The sequence below is a fragment of the Erpetoichthys calabaricus genome, chromosome 10 (genome assembly GCF_900747795.2).
Source record: "Erpetoichthys calabaricus chromosome 10, fErpCal1.3, whole genome shotgun sequence".
NCBI classification, from domain to species: domain Eukaryota; kingdom Metazoa; phylum Chordata; class Cladistia; order Polypteriformes; family Polypteridae; genus Erpetoichthys; species Erpetoichthys calabaricus.
In genome coordinates this window covers 148,022,403-148,035,988 of record NC_041403.2, presented here as the reverse complement: position 1 = coordinate 148,035,988, position 13,586 = coordinate 148,022,403, and positions in this window count along the sequence as shown.

Below are 13,586 nucleotides of genomic sequence, written 5' to 3'. Positions count from 1 at the left end.
ATAGATAGATAGATAGAGTGTGGAAAAGGTGCTATATCAGCGCTGACCCAACACAAACACATCAAAAGGGTAACAAAAATTTATTTTTTCTTCAGCTGTGGGGCATGTCTTCCCCGTGTCCCACGGGCCCTACATAGTCCCCAAAAACCATACAAAAAGAAAACACCAAAACACACTCTTCTTCCTCCACTCCTCTCAGGCAGCTTTGTCCTCCTCCTCCTGACTCTGGCGCTTTGAGTAGTGGCTGTTGGTTCCTCTTATAGCCCACCCAGAAGTGCTCCAGGTGATGATTGACCAAATTGAGGCTGCACTTCCGGGTGTGGCTGCATCACAGCCCACACGGGCTGAGGAAGCCGTGCAGTTCCCCATGGCAGTGGTCATGGAACCCAACAGGGCTAAGCTCCGGTGTTCCACTATTGTGCCCCCGATGCAACCCAGGGGGGCAGCAACCAAGCATTCCGGGGTAAGTAGTGTGCAGCCCATGGCTGTTCCCCTGGATTCAGTGTAAAAGGGGCGTCCCGGCCAGGCAATGGTCCCAGCCGTCCGTCACAATAGATAGATAGATAGATAGATAGATAGATAGATAGATAGATAGATAGATAGATAGATAGATAGATAGATAGATAGATAGATAGATAGATAGATAGATAGATAGATAGATAGATAGATATGGAGAGGCACCAGCAAGACAACCCCAAAAAGGGAATGGTTTAGCAGGTGGTGGCCACAATCAATCTTATCCTTTGCTCACTGATCTTCTCTAGTTTTGCATTTTGCTAGTGTACTAGTAGCATGAGGGAGTACTTGCAGCCCATTCAAGTTGCACAGGTTGTCCAGCCTCTCCATGCTGGCACATCCATACGTACTATCAGAAGAAGGTTTGCTGAGTCTCCCAGCACAGTCTCAAGAGCATGGATGAAACACCAGGAGATGGGCCAATACACGAGGAGAACTGTGGGACATACAGGCCAGTCAACTGCATCAATGCATTTGTAATCCAGGAACTGATTACACATTCTAACCACATGAAGCCGGGCCTAGTCCTGCACCAGGAGGAACCTGTGGACAACTACACCAGCATAAGGTCTGAGGTTTTCATCCTGGTATTTAACAGCAGTCAGGGTACTGTTGCCTAGCCCATGGAGATCTGTGCGACCCTCCAAGTATATACCTCTTTAGACCATCACTGACCCACCACCAAACTGGTCATGCTAGAAAATGTTGCATGCTGTATAATCTTCACCATGGCGTCTCCAGACTCTTTCATGTCTCAGTGTGAATCCGCTCTTATTGTTGAAGAGAACGGGGTTCCAATCGCAGAGCTGCCAATCGTGGCATTCTCTGGCGAATGCCATTCGAGCTGCACGGTGAGAGATTGTGAGCACAGGCCCCACTAGAGAACGTCAGGCCCTAATGCCACCCTCATGGAGTCTGTTTCTAACAGTTTGATCAAACACATGCACATCAGTACCAAGCTGGAGGCCGTTTTTTAGGGCTCTGGCATTGCTCCTCTTGTTCCTCCTCACACAAAAGAGCAGATACCAGTCCCGATGCTGGGTTGATGCCACTCAATGCCCCTTTCCAGCTCTCCTTGTGTAATGGATTGTCTCCTGGTGTCTCTTCCATACTCTTGAGACAGTGCTGGGGGACTCAGCAAACCTTGTTTGTTGTACATTTATGAACCGCTGTAAACCAGATATGCCATACATTCCTCTTTTTTTTTTGCATGATTTTTTTACCTTTTTTTATTGTACATTGTAGCCCATACGTCCCTCTTTCTTTGTGCTTCTTGTTGCCTTTCTTTGTCCAACATTCTAGCCCTGTTGTGGATACTGGAAACCTGACACCTGGATGGACAGTTGTATGCTATATGGTTTAATATTTACGCGGGCCACTTGCCTTTCTTCAGTAGACATTCCCATCCACATGTGTATAGCGGACAAGAAAGGCATGGGTGCTGGACTACTGATGGACATCATATCGCTTTATATATTTTAAGTGCCAATGTGGGTGGACTTGCATCATGACTGGGTATGAGAATTATTACCTACCGGGTTAGGAGGCTGTAATGGAAGGAACACAAAAAGGGAGTCGCAACTCATCTGGGAGGATACTCAGTTTTAATCCTAGTTGGGCGGAAAAAATAATGGATGGACAAAGAACAATTGGATTTTATGAATCATTTGTCTCCCAATATAAGAGCTGGCCATACCCCTGACTCAGCCCCAGTTTGGATAGCCACAGTTTTGGGGTTAATGTCATTGGCTGCTACAGGATTTAGACACTGTGATGATTGGAACTCCTTAATTTGGGGAAAACCGCATGACCCGGAGAGTCTTCCGTCAAGCAATGGCACAACACCGGAAGCTCTTCTGGGCCCACCATAAAAGGAAACTACCCCATCTGCATGGAGAGACAGAGTCGGGAGGTGATGGACAACACTCAATAAGGAGGAGTGGAAGGAGATAGAGAATTACTTGGTATATTATTTGGAGGTGAACTGACTTTAAAAAGCCTGTGAAGGTATTATTGCTCACAGTAAAACAATTTACTTTAGCCTGAAACTGTGTCTGCGGGAGTTGTGTCTGGTGTTCAGGGCTCACTGGCACTCCAGGTTAGGTGGATTGTCCCTAGCATGTGCTTGGTGTGTGGGTGTGTTTGTGTGTGTCCTGCGGTGGGTTGGCACCCTGCCCGGGATTGGTTCCTGCCTTGTGCCCTGTGTTGGCTGGGATTGGCTCCAGCAGACCCCCGTGACCCTGTGTTTGGATTCAGCGGGTTGGAAAATGGATGGATGGATGGATGGATGGATGAATGAAAGCGCTAAGAAGCCAAAGAGTTAAATAACAAGTTTCATTATCAGCAAGGGCTGTCTTCTAATTAGGAAACTAGCTGGAAGGAAAACCTGCAGCCACTGTGGCCATCCAGGACTGTGATTGAGGACCACTGCTCGAGGTTCACTTGTGCATATATAATAAAAAACAAAACCTTCCCATTTATAGTTATGTTGGCGTTTGACATTCACAAACCTTTTCCATTGATCAGAAAGCACAAATCAGCCCTGTACAGCACAAGTTCTCAGCTACTGGGTTGCGTGTGGATGATGTGAGGTTGTGAGATTGTTTTTCCTAAACTTAAAATGAGTCATGCTGCTCACTAGAAGTCACATGCAATATAGAACTGTGGAGACCTCTGCTGTCCACCTTGTGTAACAAAGATCAGGTTTACAGTGCCTTCAGAAAGTATTCAGACTCCTTTAGTTTAATCTAAATTTAATGTGTTGCAGTCTTGTGCTAAAATCATTCATTTTTTTCTCTTATAAAACATCAAATACCCAAAAATGATAAAGCAAAACACAGGGTTTTAGAAATTGTGGCACATTTATTAAAAATAAAAAACTGAAATGTCCCTTTGACACAGGTATTCAGATGCTTTACTCTGTACTTTGTTGAAGCCCCTTTGACAGCGGTTACAGTTTGGGAGTCTTCTTGGGTTTAACATAACAAGCTTCACACACCTGCGTTGGGGGAATTTCTGCCATTCTTCTCTGTGGATGCTCTCAAGCTCTACCAGGTTGGATGTAGACCACCAGTGGATAGGTATATTCAGGAGTCTCCAGGGATGTTCAATTGGGCTCAAGTATGTCTCTGACTTAGCAGCTCAAGGACATTCACAGAGTCATCTCTAAGCCACACGCGTGTTGTTTTTGCTTTGTGTTTAGGGTCATTGGACTGTTAGAAGGTTTTAAGGTGAACCTTCAGCCCATTCTTAGGCCCAGAGTACTTCTCTGCACTTTGTTCTGTTGAGCTTTCCCTTAAACCTGATTTGTCTCCTCATCCTTGCTGCTGATAAACAACCCCACAACATGATGCCACCACCACCACCATCACTGGAATGGTATTGCTCTGGTGAAGAGCAATGCCTGGTTTTCTCCAGAGATGATGCTTATATTGGCTTTTCAGACCAGAAAATGTTATTCCTCACACTATTCCTCACTATTTCAGGTGCCCTTTCTCAAACTTCAAATGGACTTAATGTGTCTTTTACTGAGGAGAGGCTTCTGTCTTAACACTCTGTCATAAAGGCCACACCAGAGGAGTGTTTCTTCGATTTTTATCCTTTTGGAAGTTTCTCTCATCTACACACAAGTTCTCTGGAGCTCAGCCAGAGTGACTGTTGGGTTCTTAATCAGCTTCTCTTGCCATGGCTCTTCTCCGACAATTGCTCAGTTTGGCAGGGCAGCCATCTCTAGAAGAACTTGTGTTCATTCCAAACTTATTCCATTTAAGAATTATGGAGACCATGGTACTCTTTGGAGCCTCCAATGCTACAGGGATGTTTGTAGCCTTTCCCAGATCTGTGCCTTTGCGCTCTGTAGGCAATTCCTTTAACCTCATTCCTCAACTGTGTGACCTTCAAGAAACAGATATACATGTTGTTTCCTATTCATGTGCAATCAATAGAATTGTCCATGGGTGGACCCCAAAAAAGGTGTAGAAACATCTAAACAAAGATCACCAGAATGGGATGCACCTGAACCAGACCTCAAGTGTCATAGCAAAGAGTCCAACTACTCATGTCTATGTGATATTCTAATTTTTTATTTTTAATATATTTTCAAAAATTCCTAAAATTTTTATGTCATTCTTGGGTATTGAGTGTTGCCCGATGTGAAGAAAATGAATTTAAATGATATAAGCACAAGTGTGCAGCAGAGTAAAATGTAAAAAAAAAAAACCACATTTGGAATGCACTGTATAGGTTTTAACACAATAGTAGTGCTAGTAAGTCTGTATTCTTTTCTGCATATTTTCTATATTTCTGTATTATAATGACCTAATCAGAGTTTTACGTAAGTCCTAAAATTAAATAAAGAGATCCACCTCTCCATAATAAAATCAAACAAAAGCATTATACTTGTTTATTTATTTAATGAGGAATATAATCGAATGTGGGCAGCATGGTGGCGCAGTGGGTAGCGCTGCTGCCTCGCAGTAAGGAGACCTGGGTTTGCTTCCCAGGTCCTCCCTGCGTGGAGTTTGCATGTTCTCCCCGTGTCTGCGTGGGTTTCCTCCTGGTGCTCCAGTTTCCTCCCACAGTCCAAAGACATGCAGGTTAGGTGCATTGGCAATCCGAAATTGTCCTTAGTGTGTGCTGGGTGTGTGTGTGCATGTGTGTGTGTGTGCCCTGCGGTGGGTGGTGCACTGCCCGGGGTTTGTTTCCTGCCTTGTGGCCTATGTTGGCTGGGTTTGGCTCCAGCAGACCCCCGTGACCCTGTAGTTAGGATATAGCGGGTTGGATAATGGATGGATGGATAATCTAATGTCATTCCTACCAAGTCAAAGACAGGAAAGCATTTCTTGCATAAACGTAACCCTGACTACATTAAATATGGATTTGTCACAATGGTGGATGGAAAACCACAGTGTGTGTAGGGTTGTAAGGTTCCAGTGAATTCATTCATGAAGCTCCCCAAACCTGAAGGGCATCTACAGACTAGAGATCCAAAATGTGTTGGGTAAAATATAGGATATTTTATTTAAAAGAGCGATTGGCTTTGGAAACAGCAGAGTACTGCAGAGTACTGCAGAGTAATAATAATAATAATAATAATTCATTTTATTTATACGACACTTAACATTTGTAGTAAATCTCAAAGTGCTACATAAAAAAAATTAACAAAGACAAAACAAGATAAAAACAGAGATAAAACAACAATAATTATTAGCATTCTTGTTAATAAGCTTTCCTAAACAGAAAAGTCTTTAGCTGTTTTTTTAAACAGCCCACAATCTGCTGTGTTCTCAGGTTCTCTGGTAGGGCATTCCAGCGCCAAAGATTTCTTCTGAAAGTTTTAGTTATGCCTTATACCGTTAGCGTATGCTGGGAGGTATCAGGAGAAAGTAGTGATAGTAACATACAAGCCAGTCCACTCTCAGGCAAAAATTTTTTGACATAGGTGAAGATACTGAAATGCAACTTCTGGATTGGGTAAGAGGAAGACTCTATTTTGCTATCCAAAAGAATCAACTGATCTTCAAAAATGGCATTGCTCTTCTGTTAAAGAGATACAGCACACGAGGATTTACTAATATCTAAAGAATCCCAAAACAGACGACAGCAGATGAGATTTTCCATATTCTTCACTGTTACTTCTGGTGTTGTCTGAAATATTTTGGACAAAGCCCTTAAGTCCAGCGGTTGTGGGGCATCTGTTTGGTGAAGAAAGATTCACTGATCTTGACTTTGTCGATGATGCTGCAATCTTCGCAGAGTCGATGGAGGCTCTAATCGGGGCTCTCGAGAGACTGAGAGAGGAGTCTGAGTGTTTGGGCTTGCCAGTGTCCTGGATAAAAACCAACATCCAGGCCTTTAATGACCTCTTGGGAGCAGCCATCAGCAGTGTGTCTGTCTGCGGAGAGAGTGTCGACCTTGCTGAGAGGTTTACTTACCTCGGCAGTGACATTCATGTTTCTGGTGACTCTTCCAATGAAATCAGTAGACTGATTGGGATAACATGAAGGTCATGAGGTCACTGAAAAGGGGTGTGTGGTGCTCCCCATATCTCTGCAAAAGGACGAAGATCCAAGTCTTTAGAGTCCTGGTGACTCCTGTTTTGCTATATGTTTGTAGGACATGGTTTGACCCGTGCTGTGTTCACTCATGTTTCTTTTCTCGTCTTGCATTATTATCTCTTTATCTATTCTTGTCTCTCATTGTACTCCCAACAAAAAATGCTTCAATTTTCAATCAGTTAACTGATTCACATCGAGTATTACGATTTGTATGCATTCTCTAACTTCTTAAAATAAGAAAGTGCTTATTTTGCCACAATTAAAATAAGCACACAAAATAACTTTTAAAACACATTTTCTGTCACATTGTTAATGGCATTTGTGCCCTTTTTTGTAATGTTGGCTGGCTTAGGAGTTGTGTGCTGAACTGGAGCCTGCATTACACTTCAGCAATTTCCTTTTCACATCAAGTTTTAAACCTCCCTTCATTAGTTGTTTCTGTTTCCAGAAAGCACCTTTGTCGATTCCTAGTTGTGTTCTTAATTTCTTTTGTACATTTCCCAGGTTCTTTTATCCATTTTCCCAAGCATTCATGCCTTTTAACTGGCTCCAGTTTCACTTCTTTTTCCAATAGCTCACTTGTTTTGCCCTGCAATTATCATTACTTCGGTCTTATTTGTGTTTAATTTCATTCCATATTTCCTTCATTTTTAAATTATATTGTCAATTTGTTTCTCCAGGTCAAATTTGTTTTTCTGCAATCAGTACAGTGTCATCTGCATATCTTATATTGTTTAGTATGCCCCACCCAATGTTTATTCTTTTATGTTCTTTTAGTCCAGCTGTTATTAAATATTCAGTATATAAACTGAAAAAGATAAATATAAATCTTTGCCTTTTTTTTACTTGAGCTTTCATTTGCAGTTCTACTGTAAGCCTCCTATTTCCAATATATGGCTTTGATTAATTTTCTCTCAATTGCTGGTGTACTAGCCTGTGGCATAACCAACATTTATTGTACCAAATGCATTTCTATAATTAATTTACCATAAATATAAGGCTTTATTTCTTTCTAAAGATGTTTCACGGAGCACTCCTATTTGGAAAATTGCATCTGTCACTCCATTTCTCTTTCTGAAAACTACTTGATTCTCCAATAGATTTTGTTCTATTATTTTTTCAATTATTTTCTTTGTCAGTCTAAGCAATAGTCTAGATGCATGTGAGGTTAAGCTGATCATTTGAAACTCACACATTCTTTGACTTTGCTTATTTTTGGAATGTGACTAATAATACATTTTTAAAAAATTCAGATGTGAGCGTCAGAAGGCTTTACCCGAACCATTCTATAACCTTTCAGTAATTATTTACCATTTTGATGCTGATCTTTCTGATCATAAAAGAGTTCATAATTAATTGCAGAATTACAGTATTTGAGAGTTCCTCTAGAGTGTCTCTTTCTCTTTCACGATTTGGCTCAAAAACTAATTAGCGCATCGTCATCTCATAACAGGTTTAAATTTTGAGTTTGGTATTTTTCCGTCCAGCTATTTTAGCTCTAGACCGTCCTCAAGAAACTGTGACACACTGACACACAGACAGACAGACACACACACATCATCGAGATATCAGTGTTTTCAATATCAAGTGACCCTATAAAAGATCTGTCGAAAACCCGAGATCAAAAAATTTGACGAATCTAAAGCTTTCTGTCCTCACCCTTAGACGATAACTTATGAAGGGGAAGGGGAATTTCCATCACTCTGAGATTTTCAACTCTGAAATGCTTGATAAATAATTAATAAATGTCCAGATGTGCAGAGCTTGATAAATACCGGCACAGATCTCATTCTAATTGAGAACTTCTGACTGGACATGAAAAAGTCTGTTCACTCACAATCCAACTGCAACTTGGCAGAGCTTGAATAGTTTTGCAAAGAAAAATGGGGAGAAACTGCCATGTCCAGATGTGCAAAGCAAACAGAAACCTGTGCAACATAAACTCAAGGCTGTCATGGCTGACAAGGGCGCATCTACTAAAAAAAATTCGTCAAAAACCGGAGATCGAAATTTTTGACAAATCTAAAGCTTTCGCTCTTCCCCCATGGACAATAGGTTAAGGTGAGGGAGGGCACAAAGGAAAAATGCTGTAAGTAACAGGGCCACATCCAAATTGAAAACTGTGCCCCAATGGAGACCAGTAATAAGTGAAAAAGGGCTGCACAATGGCGTACACTTTAAAAAAGCACCTTTAGGAAGAAAGGACTCTCAATTAACATGAATACCTCTTTTGATTTTACTGATGGACATTGATTTGAATCATTCAACTTGTATGTTTACTTCTGTTTTACCTTCCAGCTTTTAATACTCCTGGGATCTCTACAAATTAAAATGTTTCATTGTAACCGCCATGTTGTTTACTGACAGTAGCAACCATGGGATGGTCAGAGGTTCTGTAGGATAAGAAATTACTTATCCAAGTTCTGTAGAATTGTAACAAAGGTCATAAGTATTAAAATATTTAGTAATATGACAATCTGTGCTTGTTCGGCCCAAATCCTTGCAGAGGTAGCGAACTGGGAGTAGAAGGTGGTCTGTGATCCCACAGGAGCTGGCTCCTTTGTTTAGGGCAGCATTTCTCAACCTTTAAGTATTTGCAACCCGACTTTTCAAAACAGTTTTAATCGCATCCCTAACGTTTTTTTGAAAGGAGCCCACTAATACCAATTTGTTCTTTTTTAATTAATGATATATCATAGACACATATTTTATTGTACCTACTTAACTTTTATTGACATTTACCTAACTCTATATTTATTTTTCTAGTATCAGAATGTAGTTTAAGTTAATTTGTTTTGGTTTCAATAGATGTATTTTTCATATTTTCGATTCTTGTTTTCTTTTTTTCACATCTTTGCACCGCCCCACAGATTGAGAACCACTGGTTTAGGGCATTTAGTGTGAAAACATTTCAGGCTAGCAAGTTCCCTGCTAGGAATGGTTCAGATTTTGCAGTGGGGGAAACTGAGTACAAGATTCATCTCAGTCATTGTATACTACCGAATACAATACACAATACTGCTCTTAACATTTAAAGCTCTCCACAACCTCGCTCCTCCCTACCTCACTGATCTCCTTCAGACTTTCATTCCCTCTCGCTCACTCAGATCTTCATCTGCAGCTTTACTTTCTGTACCACTCACCAAACTTGGTTCTGTTGGAGCTCGAGCATTCTCTCATAGAGCGACTCAACTCTGGAATGCTCTTCCCTCTCATATCTGTCAACTAGACTCAATAACACATTTTAAAACTGCCCTCAAAACTTATACAATACTGTCACAGGTGTCTGGTTACACTTATAGGTAATCTAACTTAGACACCATTAAAATATCCGACTACGCCACCCAGTTTTATTAAGAGACTGGGAACTCCTGAAATTTACCAATAATAGCACACAGGTTTCTTTAAATTGGGCGGTGAGTAAACACACAATGAAAGACACAACAGTAATTTCCGAAAAAGGCAACAGTAAGTTCTATTGTACAAGACAATATAAGGTACATTAAAAAGACAAACGAACACAACAGAACCTAAACATATCAGGAATTAATTTCCCTTTTTTAAAAGGAAAATACACTGTCCACACTCTAAAAGTCCGTAAAAACAAGAATTGGAGGATACAACCTTTAGTGGTGCAGAGTCCAGTTTGGGCACTGTGTTACCTCAACACTAAATTGTTCATGGATGCACTCTGTTCCCCGGCAGAAGTCTCTGTTCCCCGGCAGAAGTTGTGTCAAATTGTTGACTCCCTGTCAGCGTCTCTTCGTTGTTCCTTTTTCTTCCACTCTGGGCTCCTTGTGTTGCTGGGACCTAGGCACGCCTCATTTCTCGTCTGTCAGCTTTGCTGGGTCCTTTCATGCAGATTCCCTCTCTCGCTGAACCCACATCCGGCGTCTCTTTGTGGAGCTGTCTCTTCTTCCCTGGAAGTGTTGCCGTCCTTGTACCTCACGTTGTGCCAGCCAGGTACCCTTGTCTGCCTGTGAGCCCCTGTGCCCTGTCCGAGTGTCTTGGCAGCGTTTCCTGTGGACTCTCCCTCCTGCCTTCTGCTGGCCAGCAGTTTATATTTACTTCACCCCTCTGTTGTCAGTCCTGGACAAACAGTTTAATCAATGGCACATCTAAATTGCCTGGGTTTAACAATTAATAAAAACACAAGTTAACAAAATGTATGGTTACCAAACATTAATAAGTACAGATATGCTGATTCGGAACCAATATTTCCAAGCCAGGTAAATACAGACATTCTACCAAGGCCAGACTTCAAAGCAGTGATTCTCTTGCAGGACAGCAAATACCATTAATAAGTACAGATAGCCTTTTAACTTCTCACCCCCCCTAGTCCCAACAGTAGGTGCCTAATGGAACCACCCAGTGCACAAAAAAAATGTAAAAGTGTCCCCCTCTGACAATACAATACAATTTATTTTTGAATAGCCCAAAATCACACAAGAAGTGCCGCAATGGGCTTTAACAGGCCCTGCCTCTGGACAGACCCCCAGCATTGACTCTCTAAGAAGACAAGGGAAAAACTCCCAAAAATCCCTTGCAGAGAAAAAATGGAAGAGACCTCAGGAAAAGCAGTTCAAAGAGAGACCCCTTTCCAGGAAGGCTGGACGTGCAGTGGGTGTCAAAAAGAAGGGGATCAATACAATACAATACACGGATCAAAACACAAGTAACCCTCACTGCAGTATAATAGTAAAATAAAACTATTACAAGTACAAAGCAGAATTTAACAGTAGATGATATCACATAACTTATAATGGATTTGTTTACAGTCCTGGAGACCTCGGCCATCAAGCTGCCTCCCTCAATTGGCCATTCCAGAGCTGAGTCAGTGCTGGGCCAGCCAGTCTGATGAAAGGACCCCTGTAACCGACAACTCCTGCGATCAGAGATGACTTTACCTTAGGCAGGCAGAACAACCTGGTAGGTGGGCCGCCACAACCAAGTGCCACATTTGAGTGCCGAAAAGAGAAACAGAATAAGCAAGGGTTAGTAACAAATTATAACTAACTTATCTTTAAAACTTATCTTTTCAAACTGCCTTTACCAATTATGAATTTAACACTGTTACTGCCTGTTATCTTTGTATATTTGCTACTAAATCTGTACCTTATTGCTATTTGATTTTATCATCCTCTTTGTTTTCATATTTTATTAATGTTGTTTAATTTCATTGTAAGGTGACCTTGAATGTTAAGAAAGGCGCCTATTAAATAAAATGTATTCTTCTTCTTCTTCTCTCGGCTGCTCCCATTAGGGGTTGCCACAGCAGATCATCTTCTTCCATATCTTTCTGTCCTCTGCATCTTGTTCTGTTACACCCATCACCTGCAAGTCCTCTCTCACCTATTATTAATGTAGATTCATACCTGGTGGCATGGATCATGGACTATCTTACAAACAGACCTCAGTATGTGCATCTCGGGAACTGCAGGTCTGACATTGTGGTCAGCAACACAGGAGCGCCGCAGGGGACTGCACTTTCTCCGGTCCTGTTCAGCCTATATACATCGGACTTCCAATACAACTCGGAGTCCTGCCACGTGCAAAAGTTCGCTGACGACACTGCTGTCGTGGGCTGCATCAGGAGTGGGCAGGAGAAGGAGTATAGGGACCTAATCAAGGACTTTGTTAAATGGTGCGACTCAAACCACCTACAACTGAACACCAGGAAAACCAAGGAGCTGGTGGTGGATTTTAGGAGGCCCAGACCCCTCATGGACCCCGTGATCATCAGAGGTGACTGTGTGCAGAGGGTACAGACCTATAAATACCTGGGAGTGCAGCTGGATGATAAATTGGACTGGACTGCCAATACTGATTCTCTGTGCAAGAGAGGACAGAGCCGGTTATACTTCCTTCAACATCTGCAATAAGATGCTGCAGATGTTCTATCAGACAGTTGTGGTTAGCACCCTCTTCTATGCGGTGGTGTGCTGGGGAGGCAGCATTAAGAAGAAGGGTTCCTCATGCCTGGACAAACTGGTGAGGAAGGCAGCCTCTATTGTTGGCATGGAGCTGGACAGTTTGACATCTGTGGCGGAGCGACGGGCGCTGAGCAGGCTCCTGTCAATCATGGAGAATCCACTGCATCCACTAAACAATGTCATCTCCAGACAGAAGAGCAGCTTCAGTGACCGACTGCTGTCACCGTCCTGCTCCACTGACAGACTGAGGAGATCGTTCCTCCCCCAAACTATGCGACTCTTCAATTCCACCCGGGGGGTAAACGTTAACATTATATAAAGTTATTGTCTGTTTTTACCTGCATTTTTATTACTCTTTAATTTAATATTGTTTTTTGTATCAGTATGCTGCTGCTGGAGTATGTGAATTTCCCCTTGGGATTAATAAAGTATCTATCTATCTATCTATCTATCTATCTATCTATCTATCTATCTATCTATCTATCTATCTATCTATCTATCTATCTATCTATCTATCTATCTATCTATCTATCTATCTATCTATCTATCTATCTATCTATCTATCTATCTATCTATTCTCAGTGGTGAAGAACTGGGAATAGGATCCCAGCTGTGTGCAGCCTGCCACTGTTAAGGTGCTCAGGAGTTTGGTGTTAAATCATTTCAAGGCCGGAAAACTGACAACTAGATTGGTCTCAGCAACATGCAGCTTGCAGCCAGCAGTGTTACGGGTCGTACCTATGAAACAAGGTTAATAAGCTCAGGAACACTATTTAGGCATTTCCAGGATTAACTTGTCTACCAATAAAGGAAAGAACTTTAGGAGGCTAAAGTGTCTTTTGTTGATGTTTTCATGATAAAACAACATAGAAGTGGAAGGCCAGAGCCAAAGCGAGGGTATTAACATTATGAACTGACTCTTGTTATACCATCTTGTCAGTTCTACCTAACAATCTGCAACCTTTTGTGGTTATGATTTTTGGATTGCAAAGGTGTAAAGGAATAAATGTAGTGGGAGACCACCAAAAACCAAAAGGCATTCAGCTTAATCTAGAAAGCAGCTTCTCTGAGATTGTTCTTT